At 41.9% G+C, this 12,386-nt stretch overlaps 2 non-coding genes across 2 annotated transcripts; one reads left to right on the top strand and one right to left on the bottom strand.

Annotated features, from left to right (window-relative positions):
* Window positions 1–4,490: 4,490 nt before the first annotated feature.
* On the top strand, window positions 4,491–4,597 carry LOC112086294. The gene has a single exon (XR_002899416.1). It is a non-coding gene; the product is annotated as a small nucleolar RNA R71 (small nucleolar RNA).
* Window positions 4,598–9,020: 4,423 nt separating this feature from the next.
* LOC112086277 lies at window positions 9,021–9,127 on the bottom strand. Its single transcript, XR_002899399.1, has one exon. It is a non-coding gene; the product is annotated as a small nucleolar RNA R71 (small nucleolar RNA).
* Window positions 9,128–12,386: the final 3,259 nt, after the last annotated feature.

Raw genomic sequence — 12,386 nt, 5'->3', positions numbered from 1 at the left:
AAGTGTTCTGGAAACTAGACTCGAGGCGCTTGATTCTTTATGAAGACTCCGGAGGCTGGAACGCACTCCTTCTCAGGTGATAAAATTGAGGGATCGTCGGCTCCATAACACTTGTCCGAGTCTGATGCATATAAGGTGATGGTCTCTCCATGGCTTTTGTCCCAATTGCTCCCAATTAGCTCCAAATGACCTGTAAACACTCCAAAAGTGCAAAACTCTCTAGGACCTAATGCAATTCCTAACTAAAGACAAAAGCAAAGACAAATATATGTAAAACTGCCTAAATGTATGCATGAGACTCAATATTTGGAAAAAAATGCAATCCTAAACATGACAAAATGTGAGTATATCAACTCCCCCACACTTGTCCTTTGCTTGTCCTCAAGCAAACAAGAACAAATGAGAGAGAGAGGTTGAATGCATGGGAGTTCATATTTCCTTTGAGAGAAGTGACCACTAAGAGAATTCAAATTCATGCTCAATATGCAATGCAAAACCATACTTTGGTGTATCAACTCAACAGTAATCTCCACAAGTTCCCTTATTCCTCAACTCTTTAACATTCATTAAGCTTTTTATCAAATGGATCAAATGATGCATTGTTTAAACAAACAGAGTTTGGCTAGGGTGAGGTTATGAGACTAAAATGATCTCATTAATGCCTGAGTGGGTTCAATGCAGCACAAGGATCTCTCTATGAATGGCCAAACTTTGGCAGAATACTAAAGGTAAAAGGCAACCTATGCATACAAGGGCAAAGACTCATCCCACCCCACACTCTACTCAAAGTTTCCTCACTTGCTTACTTTTCATACTCATTCTTCTCTCACTAGGGGATTCTCTTTTCCTTTTCATACATAAGTCTTGGAGTTCAAACTTTACACAGCTCTTTTTCACTTTCTTTTGTAACCTCTAGCCTCTTTTTTTTTCTTTTTTTAGAACATTTGAGCTCTTTGGCTTCTTTTCTTTTTTTTTCTTTCACTTAGAGGCTAGACTCTTTCTTTCCAAAACACTAGAGTTCACTTTCTTTGACTCAAAACTTCCAAGACTGATTTCTTTTCTTTTTCTATCCCCTAGTTCTCACCAATCTCCTTTTGTTTCCACTCATCTCTCCTTTTTCCACTCACCAGCAAGTATTCCCCCACACTTAGTTCTCGCCAAATCTCTCAGCTCTTTGATGATGGAACTTGACACTCAATGAGATTTGCCCTTGTCGCCCTAAACCTAACACTTTCTGCTAAGTTTGGTCCAAGATGGCCTCTCAATCACACACAAACAATTGGCTTGAAAGAAGGATGGGTTCAGGGTGAGGAAAACTGATCTATTATGCAGATTCAGCTATTTGAGCTAAGGAAGAGGATGGTAAAAACAGGATTCTAGCTCAAATATGTGTATTGGTATCCACAAGTTTATTCAAACAATGCACCAAATGATAATTTCAAGTCAAGGTCAGGGTTTTCACTTATTAGAGTTGAGTTCAATTCAAACTTGCTTCTCAGATTCAGATCATTTCAAGCCTTGCAAGCATAGATATCATTTCACAAGCATATTTAATCAAAATCCTCAAAGTGGTGTACTCTCTAGGAAAACCTATCATTACTCCCTGCAAGATGCAACCTATATGATGCAACTAGACTCAATCCTAAAAATGTGAAATGCAACTAGAATGAACATTTTTGTGAAAAATGTTCTGATTTTTTTCTTTTGTTTTGGTTTTTATATGCACTTAGATGAGATGCATGATCAAATGAGACTCAAGATACAAAAAAAGAAAATAAGAACAAAATAAACATGATTAGTAAACATGAAATCCCTCCCCCACACTTAAATAACACAGTCCCTTGTGTTATAAAAGCATAAGAGAGGAGTGAAAGGCAAAAGCAAGAAAGATGCAAAATGAGAAATAAAGAACTAGATACATATGTACAAGGAGTTCGGAGTGTTACCAGATTTGTTTTTGATGGAAGGGAGTAGTGGAATTGTGAATCTCAGGAGGCTAAACATCACTGGAGGTGTCCTAGTTTTGATGCTGCTCCTTGCACTGATCTGAACGTGCTTGTAGTGAGGGCTGGAGCTCGTTTTTGTGCCTTGTTCCTCTTGCCACCCCCTGTTGCCACGGTCTGGAAGCTCCTCTGGACAGCCCGTGGTATTCCTCCCGTGGCAAAAGCCGAATGGTGGTCTATTCAAAATTCAACTTGCCACGGTTCAATTCTGGGCGTGGCAATCTCCCCATGGCAATCACCGAAGGTTGGCATCCAAGAAAAAGCCTCATGCCACGCCTGGGTCAAGCAGTGATTCATGGTCGTGGCAAACTGTGAACTTAGCCAAATTTTGCATTTCCTTGCATCTTGTCCACCATTCTTTGAGGCCAAAGAACACCAGGTCATCTGTAACCTGAACACACTCCACAAGACACATCAAAACATCCTAAAAACACCAAAAGAAAGCATTAAAACGAATATTTACAAAGGATAATCTTGGGGTGTCTCCCAAGAGCACTTTGTTTTAAGTCACTAATTTTGACTTTTCATACTCTTTTCTTAGTGAGTGAGAGGAGGAACTTTGATGCTCCTTTTCTTGTCCATGAATTCAAGCAGTAGGTCCCTGTTCATCAGCTCTTGAACACCAGATGACCCTTTGTCTATGAGCTCTTTTGTGAGGATTGCCCTGACTTTTGCAAAAGGTTTTGATCCTCCAATGCCTTTAACCTTGTATTCCACAGCTCCACCATCAAACTTCCATGGAGTGAGAGTTAAGACTTGAGAAGAGGACCCAAGAGTGAATGATTTGGTGCTTGTTGGGTTCTTGTCTTGAGACCCTGAACCATTGCTTTTGTTGCTGCTGACCTCCTTCTCACTTAGTGTAGGAGAAAAAGATTCCAAGCAAGCTTCATCATCACTAAAGAAATCTCCTTCAAACTCAAGACCAGGTCTTAATAAGGATTCTTTCTTCTCCTCAACAGATGCCAGGGGTTGAACTTCTTCTATAGTTCCAATACTCCCCACATACTTCATCTCATAGTGTTTCAACTCATCAGAATCATCAGATATAACCCCACAAAATCCAGAAAGAGGAGGTTTAAGGGGATAAGATACTTCATCAACTACCTTAGTAAGCACTACTATTTGAGTATCAAAGTCCATCCTTGCTCCTGTGGTGTTCAGAAATGGAGTTCCAAGCAGAAAAGGTATCTCTTTGGTCTTTTTCATCTTCATGACCACAAAATCAGTTGGAACTGTGCATTCACCAATCTTTAATGGGTAGTCTTCAAGGATTCCATATGGCTTCTTTGAGGATGAATCTCCGAAGGTAATTGACATGGGGTGATGCTTAAGACTCTTGATCCCTAGTCTCTCCACCATGTCTAAAGACATTACACTGATGCTTGATCCAGAATCAGACAAAGCATTGTCCACTTTCAAATTTCCAAGATAGCATGAGATGGAGAACTTTCCTGGGTTGCCTAGCTTGGGAATAGATTTGGGTTTCACCCTTGTTGAGCCAGTGCTGTGAAGTATTCTCTGATCCTTTCCTTCAGCAATCTCAGAATCATTCTTTTTCATATCAAAACAAGCTGCCTCCCCACCTTCTTTATCAATGTCCTCATTGAGATCACAGAACAGGAACTCAAACTCATCTATGATGGCGTTCTCATCATCTTTTGTCAGGCATTTTTCACTTGAGACATTGCCATGGAGAAGGTCCTCAATTTCTTGGACAGAAGCATGATTCTCATCATTTGAGAGGATTGCATTTCAGTATTCTGTTTGATGTGCAATTGATGTCCCTGGTAAAGATCTTTGAGCTTGAGAACTGCAGTGGCCCTTGTTGTTCTCTAGAGTCTTGACTTTGGAAGCCAAGGTTGAAAGTTGAGTTAGAAGATCAGAATAAGTGCAATCCACCTTGTTGTAAATCTCTGCCATTTTCTTGTTGAAGTCTATGGCACCACTTGCTTGACCTTTGAGGATTTTCTGGAGCAGGTTCTGCACTTATTGATCCTTATTCTCTGAGTTCTGTTGAAGACTTTGTTGTTGGGGAGAGACAAAACCTTGTTGTTGAGTGTTTTTAGGATAGAAGTTCTGGTTTGGGGGATTCTTGTAGTAGGTAAAGCCCTTTTGGTAACCTTGTTGGCCACTTACAAAGTTCACCTCAGCTGTGATGTCTTCCCTTTGAAATGTGTCTTGAAACACATGATTCACATCTCTAACAAAGTTGGCTGACTGATGAGAAGCTAAGAGAAGTGTGTCTAGCTTCTCATTGAGAGACTTGATGTCTTTCCTTGTCCTTTCCTCTTCAGCACTCACAGCTCCTCTTGAATTCCTTTCAAAGTCTGATCCATAAAGCTCATCACTCTGAGCTACATTCTCCACTAGGTCATGGCATCATTGACTTCCTTGGTCATGAAATTACCATCTGAAGCTGTGTCCAAGAGAAGTCTGACCTTTGGTAAAGCACCTCTGTAGAAGGTACTTAGCAGCTGACAATCTGAGAATCCATGGTGAGGGCATTGCATGGTATACACTCTAAATCTTTCCCAAGCCTCACAAAATGATTCATGGTTCTTCTGAATGAAACTTGAGATTTCATTTCTTAACCTTGCTGTTCTTGATGAAGAGAAGAACTTGGTTAGAAATGCTCTTTTGTATTGCTCCCAAGTTGTGACTGATCCTTGAGGTAGAGACTTTTCCCACTGATGAGCTTTGTCTCCTAAAGAAAAAGGGAATAGCCTCAACTTGAAACTGTCCTCACTCACTCCATTCATCTTAGTTAGATCACAAACTCTATCAAAGTTGTCAATGTGATCTAATGGGTCTTCTAATGCCAAGCCATGGAACCTGTTTGATTGCACCATGTTGATCAAGCCAGATTTGATCTCAAAATCATTTTCAGGTGTAGGAGCTTGAATCCCATATCTCTGACCCTGAGTATTGCCCTCATCACCAGCTCCCACAACTATTCTTGGACGTGGTGCTGGACCCTCTTGCTGAGCCTGGTGGTTTCCATTACCACCATGAGCCTGTTGCCCTTGATCCATAACCAACCTCTCAATGTGCTCAGCTCTTTCTCTTTGTCTCCTTGCTTAACTTCTGGTGTTCATACACCTGAAAACAAAGACGGCACTTGGAAGGTAATCAGTAAAACAAAAGAAAATGACTTGATCTCAAGAAGATCCAAAGTCCTAATGCTAGAATGAATCTCCAATTGGCAACGGCGCCAAATTGATAGTAGGAATTTTTCAATCGTTGATCAATTCCTCAACCACTAATGTCATTGTAGCACTTGAGGTATCAATCCAAATGGAGAGATTCTAGACACTAGAACTATGAGGAGCTATCTTAATTCAAGTCTAATAAGCAGATGAGTTGGTAACAAGGTGATCTAAAAACATAAAGCAAACAAGAACAAGCAGTAATTAAGAATTAAACAAGCAAGGCAAACTAAACAAACACTCAAATTCAAATAAAGAGAAAGCTAAACCTCTAGATGTGATCATTGATCAGGGTGCTTTAAATGTGAATTCATGATGCTAAGCAAACAATGCAACACTTGCAATTCTTTAGTCTAGACTTCAGATTAATTCATTCTCATGACAAAAATCCCTTTGTTAATTACCAATTCAAGACTAATTCCCGTTAGATGAATAAACAATCAACAAGCATAAGGTTCCAAGTCTAAAATTAACAGACAGCCTCTTTGTGCATCAAAATAAGAGCTAAGAAAGACTGAATCTTATACAGAAAGATAAAGCAAACATCACATGATCTCAAATTCCAATTAACTGAGAACTCTAATCTAGATTAATCCTCTCATGAATGATATGTTCATAATTTGCATCATTTAGGTTGCATAAATCATTCCAAATCATGTTTTATTTCATGCATTTTAGGTCCTTAGGGTTTGTTTTAGAACTTAGGAGATGCATTAGGTCCCAATGAGTCTTTGCATGTTTTGAGTGTCTATCAGGTGAATTTGGAGCTGAAAAGATGAATCCAAGAGGTGGAATGGTGAGCAAAGCTTGAAAAGTGGCAAAAATTGGATCTTTGGAGCTAATCGGCCATTCTCGCTGACCAGGAAGGTTTTCTTGGTCATTTTTATGTACCGCGGGAAGAGTTTACCGGCCATTTTCATGTACCGCGAGTAAAGTGTATCGGCCAAAATCTTCGGGTGTGAACATGTCTCAGAAATCGCCTGTCCGGGGAACCTTCCAGTCCGATTCAGATGGCGGGTGCTTCATGGAAGTTGGAGAAGACTTGATCACGGTTTCATATCAAGTGGAATCGTGGAATTCGGACGCGTGAGCAGAGAGTTAAGCTCGTCGGAAGGAACCCCTGTCTCGCAACTGTTCCGGACCGAGCAGATCAGTTCTGAAGGATGCGAAGGACGGTGTACTTCCAGGCCGATTCAGTTTCCGGGGCCTTCATGAGAATCAGAGATATTTGAGTCTTCTTTCCAGAACGTCCAAGAGCATTCAATTCGGATCTATGAGCAGGAAGATACGGTCTCCGGAATGGACACATGTCTAGACGCCTCTCTCTGGTCGTGTAAATGCACTGCAAAGATGTGCCCTCCAGGAAGCCTTACACTTCCCAAGCTGCCTTCACCAAAGTTGGAGATAAATGAGTCCTCTGTCTTCTGCAACCGGAATCACTCAATTCGGACAAGTCTCCAGGAAGTTACACTCTCCGGAATGCGAGATGGTCCAGACCGCCCAGAATGACTAAGTTAAACATGCCGCGATGGAATGCCACGGTCCACACTTGGCCGTGGCAACTTTTGTGCACCCTCAGCCAATGACACGATCTTCATGCCACGGTCTACACTTGACCGTGGCAAACATACACTTGGCTGAGAAGAATTTTACAACCATTCGGCGATTGACACGGCCTAAATGCCACGGTCTAGAGCTTGACCGTGGCAATCAAAAACTTGGCTGAGAAGGATTTTTCATGCATGCGGTTTTTGACACGGTCTGAATGCCACGGTCTGGGAGCTTGACCGTGGAAACTTTTACACATCCTCGGCGTTTGACACGGTGACTTGCCACGGGTTTCAGACGAAGCTTGATCAGACCGTGGCATCAACAGGAACCAAGAACACAAGTGAAGGCTTTGACACGGTCAGGATTGCCACGGTCACACCAAGAGCACACCAGACCGTGGCAAACCCATACTTGCCCATCAAGGCCGGGTCAGTACCCGGTTTGTTCCAGGTTGACCCGGTTCGCCCAAGCATCCTTTATAAGGTTTTTAGACCTAATTTGTAAAAAAACCTTGAATCTACTTTTAGTCTTCTTTCCCCTTTTGTGAAAACCTACTTAATACACTTTGTTTTAGAGAGCTTAATATCGATTTTGAAGTTTCTTTCCATCTTGTTCATCATTTCTTATCATCAAATCAAACTTCTAATCATGATTAACAACACATCTTGCAAAGGATCTAGTGTGTTGATCATGATTAGTGAGTAGTCACCTTAATGAGTTTCTAGATGTGTAGGTTAGGGTGCTAAAGTGTTAGATTGGAAATGCTTAGGGCTAGATTCATTTATTCATTTCTCTAAACAACTGTTATCTATGCTAGATCCTTGATAATCACTTGAGATCTAGATTCTGGGAATTTCATGCACCAAAAGTGTTTGATGAAATTCCTGAAAGAGTTGTATTAGAGGTTTAAGCATATTTCTGCATGGTGATGTATTGTTATTTGCTTGAATGATCATTGAGAACTGTTTATTAATGCATATTGATTCATATTTCACAAATGGGAATTTGGTTTGAAAATGGATTAGTATAGGGGTTAATACCTTCATGAGAGGATTAACCTAGATTAGAGTTCTTAATCATTTGAATCATGTCTCATCATTGTCATTAGCATTTCTAGTTTAGCACCAAAGCACCCTAATCAACTATCATGTCTAGAATCTCATGCCTCCATCATATCATATTCACATCATTTATCATTGTCATTTGTCTTTAAACCTGTTTAAGTTTGTTAGTTGTCATTAGTTAACAAAAATCACTCTTGTTTGCTTGAATTAAGAACTTGATCACATAGTTTAGTGTCTAACACCACATCTGGATTGATAAACCTCTTTGTGCTACATTGACAAGGGGATTGATAGCCCTGAGACCATAAAAAGTCTTGTCTATCAATTGGCGCCGTTGCCAAATTGTGGGTTGTTTAGCATTAAACTCTGATCTGTTCTTGAGATCAAGTGCTTACTTTCTTGTTTTTACTGATTCCTTTCAAGTTCTGTTTGTGATTTCAGGTGTATGAACACCAGGTCTAGATCAAGAAGCTGTGGTCCTCCTTTCCCTCTCCACGACAACATCAACCTTTTGGTACCAAGGAGGAGAAGGGACACACGTGGTAGGCAGATTGATCAGGCTGACATGGAAGAACAAAGAGATCACGTGGTAGATATAGAACAACTAGTTCATGAGCAACAGGCTCAAGGAAATGGAGCTGGTAATGGAGTTGGTCAAGGGTTTCATCAGGGTAATGTTCATCAGGAACAGGTGCACCATCAACAAGCTTATGTCCACCAAGGACAAGCTCAAGCTCATCAACAGAGGCATCAGGCCAATGTTCAACAAAGACAACAAGTGCACCACCAACCCCACCCTTTCCAACCACAGCAAAGAAGATATGAGCAACCCCAAGCCTATGTTGGAGAAAATGACAGGGCCAATGCTCATCAGTATGGAGCTGGTATTCAGGCACCACCTGTGCAAAACAACAACTTTGAAGTGAAAGCATCATTGCTGAATATGGTCCAGAACTCAAAGTTCCATGGGTTAGCAATGGAAGATCCCTTGGAACACTTGGACCAGTTTGATAAGGTGTGTGATCTGACCAAGATTAATGGAGTTTCAGAAGACAGCTTCAAGCTAAGACTATTCCCATTCAGTCTTGGTGACAAAGCTCATCAATGGGAGAAGAATCTTACAAGAGGCTCCATTCAAACCTGGGAGCAATGCAAGCAAGCATTCTTCTAAGTTCTTCTCCACCTCAAGAACTGCAAAACTGAGGAACCAAATCTCTAGCTTCACTCAGCACAGCAATGAGAGTTTTTGTGAAGCATATGAGAGATTCAGGAGCTACACAAAACAATGCCCACACCATGGGTTTAGTGAGGCTTCTCTTCTCAGCACACTTTATAGAGGAGCTCTTCCCAAGATTAGAAACCAGCTGGATACTGCTTCCAATGGGAACTTTCTGGGTAAAGAGATACATGCTGCTTTAGAGCTAGTGGAGAACTTAGCATTGAGCAATGATACTTATGGTGAAGACTATGACAGATCAAACAGGTCTGAAGGTTCAAGCTGAGAACAGAGGCTCACTAGGGAAGTTAAGGAGTTGAGAAGTGAATTAGACAAGTTGAAGTTGGTAACTCACAAGCCAATGCATTTTGTTGGAGAGTATGAGGAACCATCTCAAATCTTTGAGAACATCAGTGAAGAAGGTCTAACCCAAGAGGAACTAAACTACATTGGGAATCAGAGGTCCCAGATGTATCAGTATGGTAATGCCAATCCAAACCTCTCTTACAGGAACACCAATGTAGCTAACCCACAAGACCAGGTGTATCCCAATCCTCAAGCTCCACAGAACTTTGTTCCCCAGAACAACTTTCAAGGATCTTTTCAACCAAAGAATCAGTTTGGTCAGAATCAAGGTTTTGGTCAGCAACAGCAACCATTTCAGGGTCCTAGTTTCAATACACAGCAGCAAAAGGCACCACCTGGGTTTGGTCCTCCACAGTTCCAACAGCAAGCACCGGTTCAACATCAGTTTCAGCCACCACCTGTTCAACAAAGTCCTGTTTTCAATGTTCTTCTCCAACAGCTCTTACTAGGACAACAAAAGATGGTATCTGACATGGAGACACTGGGCGCAGAACTAAAGTCTATAAAAAGAACAAGGGCATCTGCACTTCTGAACCACAAGTCTCTCTTCCTGGTAAAGCTCTTCAAAACCCAAAGGATTATTGCAATGCCATCTACTCCAATGATGACCACTCAGCTGTTGTGCAAGAAATAGAAGACCTTCTCTATGGTCAAGTCTCTAGTGAACCTGCACAAACCCATGTGGATGAGAATGCCATTATAGAGGATTTCATGGGCTTCATACATGAACTCAATGAGGACATTGAGAATAAAAGTGTGGGGGTAGCCGGTTCAGTTCTTTCTGTTCAGCAAGGGAATGATTCCGTGTCTATTGAAACAAAGGAGCTGCCAACTGGTCAAGCAAAGCTAACAGATTGTGCCTCCACCTCTGAATCAACTCAGATGAAGCCCACCTCCTTCCCAAAGCTAGGCAACCCAGGGAAGTTCACCATCTCTTGCACTCTTGGAAACTTTAGAGTTGAGAATGCTTTGTGTGATTCAGGCTCCAGTGTGAGTATAATGTCTAAAGATATGATGGAGAAGCTAAAGGTCAAGTCTATAACGTCCTACCCCTCTTCTATCACCTTTGGTGATTCCTACTCCAAGAAACCATATGGATTTTTAGAAGACTATCCACTTCAAGTTGGTGAATGCATAATTCCCACTGATTTTGTGATCATGAAGATGAAGAAGACCAAAGAGCTCCCCCTATTGCTTGGAACTACATTTCTCAACACCACTGGTGCAATGATTGACTTTGATACTCAAAGAGTGGTGCTTACAAAGGTGTATAAGGATGCCTTTTATCCTGTTCAACCACCTTTAGCTGAATTTTGTGGATCAGTTGTTCAAGAGATAGAACCCCCTAAGGTACTTGAGATGAAGTATGTAGGAAGTACTGGGATTTTAGGTGGATCCCAATCTCTCTCAGCTGTGGAAATGGAAAAAGAACCTCACACCAACTCTGTTTACAAGGATGGGACTGAACAGCCATTGATCAGAGAAGAAGACATCTTGCTCTCATGGTCTCCTACACTTAGTGATCTAAGGATGATTAACACCAAAAGTGATGGCTCAGCATCAGAAGACAAGAGTATTAAACCTGATCTTTCTTCTCAAGACTTTGATCTCACTCCTTGGGTTGATGATGATGGTTCTCTGAAGTATAAGCTGGATTGCAATGGGAAGCCAGGTCTGTTTGCTGAAGTGAGGGCATGTCTCACAAGGGCCATCTTTGATAAAGACCCAGATGGTATTCAAGAGCTGGTGGACAGAGGTCTCAAGGTGGGATCTCAAGGACAAGGGTCTAATGGTTCCCAAAGGCAGCAAACCAACTTAGCTTCCTTGCTCAGGACCATTGAAGTGCTGAAGAGCATCAGTGCTCAACCTCACCCCAGCTAAAAACAGGTTTTCCAAAGTCAAACTTAGAGACTTTAAAAAAAGTGCTCTTGGGAGACACCCCAAGCTTATCCTTTGTAAATATGCTTTTGATCTTTTGATTTCTTTCTTTTTATGTTTTAGGATGTTTTGATGGGTTTGTTTAGTGTCTACAGGTGTTAGGTGTGAGTTTGAACCCTTGGAAAGTGAATGCAAAATGAAAAGAGATGAAGGAATGGAGACAAGCTTGTGCTCTGCCTTTGACATGGGCACTGGCCACGGTCAAGAACAAGGCGTGGCAAGCCTCTTTGTGTTGCCACGGGGAGACAATCAGGTCTCAAGGCCAGGCCGTGGCAAAAGAAAAAGAGGAATGGACAAGGCTCGGGGATTGCCACGGTTTAGATTGCCACGGAAAAGAGCCAGACGGGGCAAAGTACACAGAAATCCCCTTTGTTCGGTGATTGACACGGGCCACAAGACACGGTTAAGGAACTTGGCCGTGGCAAAGGAAACGGTGCAAAACTTCGATTCGGATTTTTCCACGAGAAGTTTGCCACGGGAAGACAAGGTGACCGCGGCAAAGAAATGAAGACTGAGTATCCATTCGGTGCATGACAAGGCTGGAAGGCACGGGTTCAAGACCAGGCCGTGGCAACATGAAAATGGAGTGTCCAACAATCGGGGTTTGCCACGATGAGTTGTCAAGAGGAAGAGATGTGGCCGTGGAAAAATTATGGTGGTATGTCCAATATTCAGGGTTTGACACGAGGTATTGCCACGGGAAGAAACCAGGCCGTGGCAAGAACAAGGTGGAAGGACCAATATTCGGAGAATGCCACGGTCTACAAGACACGGGCTAAAGGTTTGACCGTGGCAAAGATTTGGAGGGTTTGACCGAGGAATGAGCACTGCCACGAGGAGTTTGACACGGGGAAACAACCAGACCGTGGCAAGAGAAAGGAAAGGAGACATAGTTCGGGGTCAGACCTCAGCGATTGAGGTAAACACTCAAAACCTTGTAAATAGCATGTAGACTTTCTTTTTCTTTTGCATTTTACTTGTTTGCTTTGATTTCACTTCTTTCTCATGCTTTTATAACACAAGGGACTGTGTTATTTAAGTG

This window comes from Eutrema salsugineum, unplaced genomic scaffold (genome assembly GCF_000478725.1).
Source record: "Eutrema salsugineum unplaced genomic scaffold, Eutsalg1_0 scaffold_21, whole genome shotgun sequence".
Taxonomy (NCBI): domain Eukaryota; kingdom Viridiplantae; phylum Streptophyta; class Magnoliopsida; order Brassicales; family Brassicaceae; genus Eutrema; species Eutrema salsugineum.
This window is presented reverse-complemented; position numbering and strand designations above follow the sequence as displayed.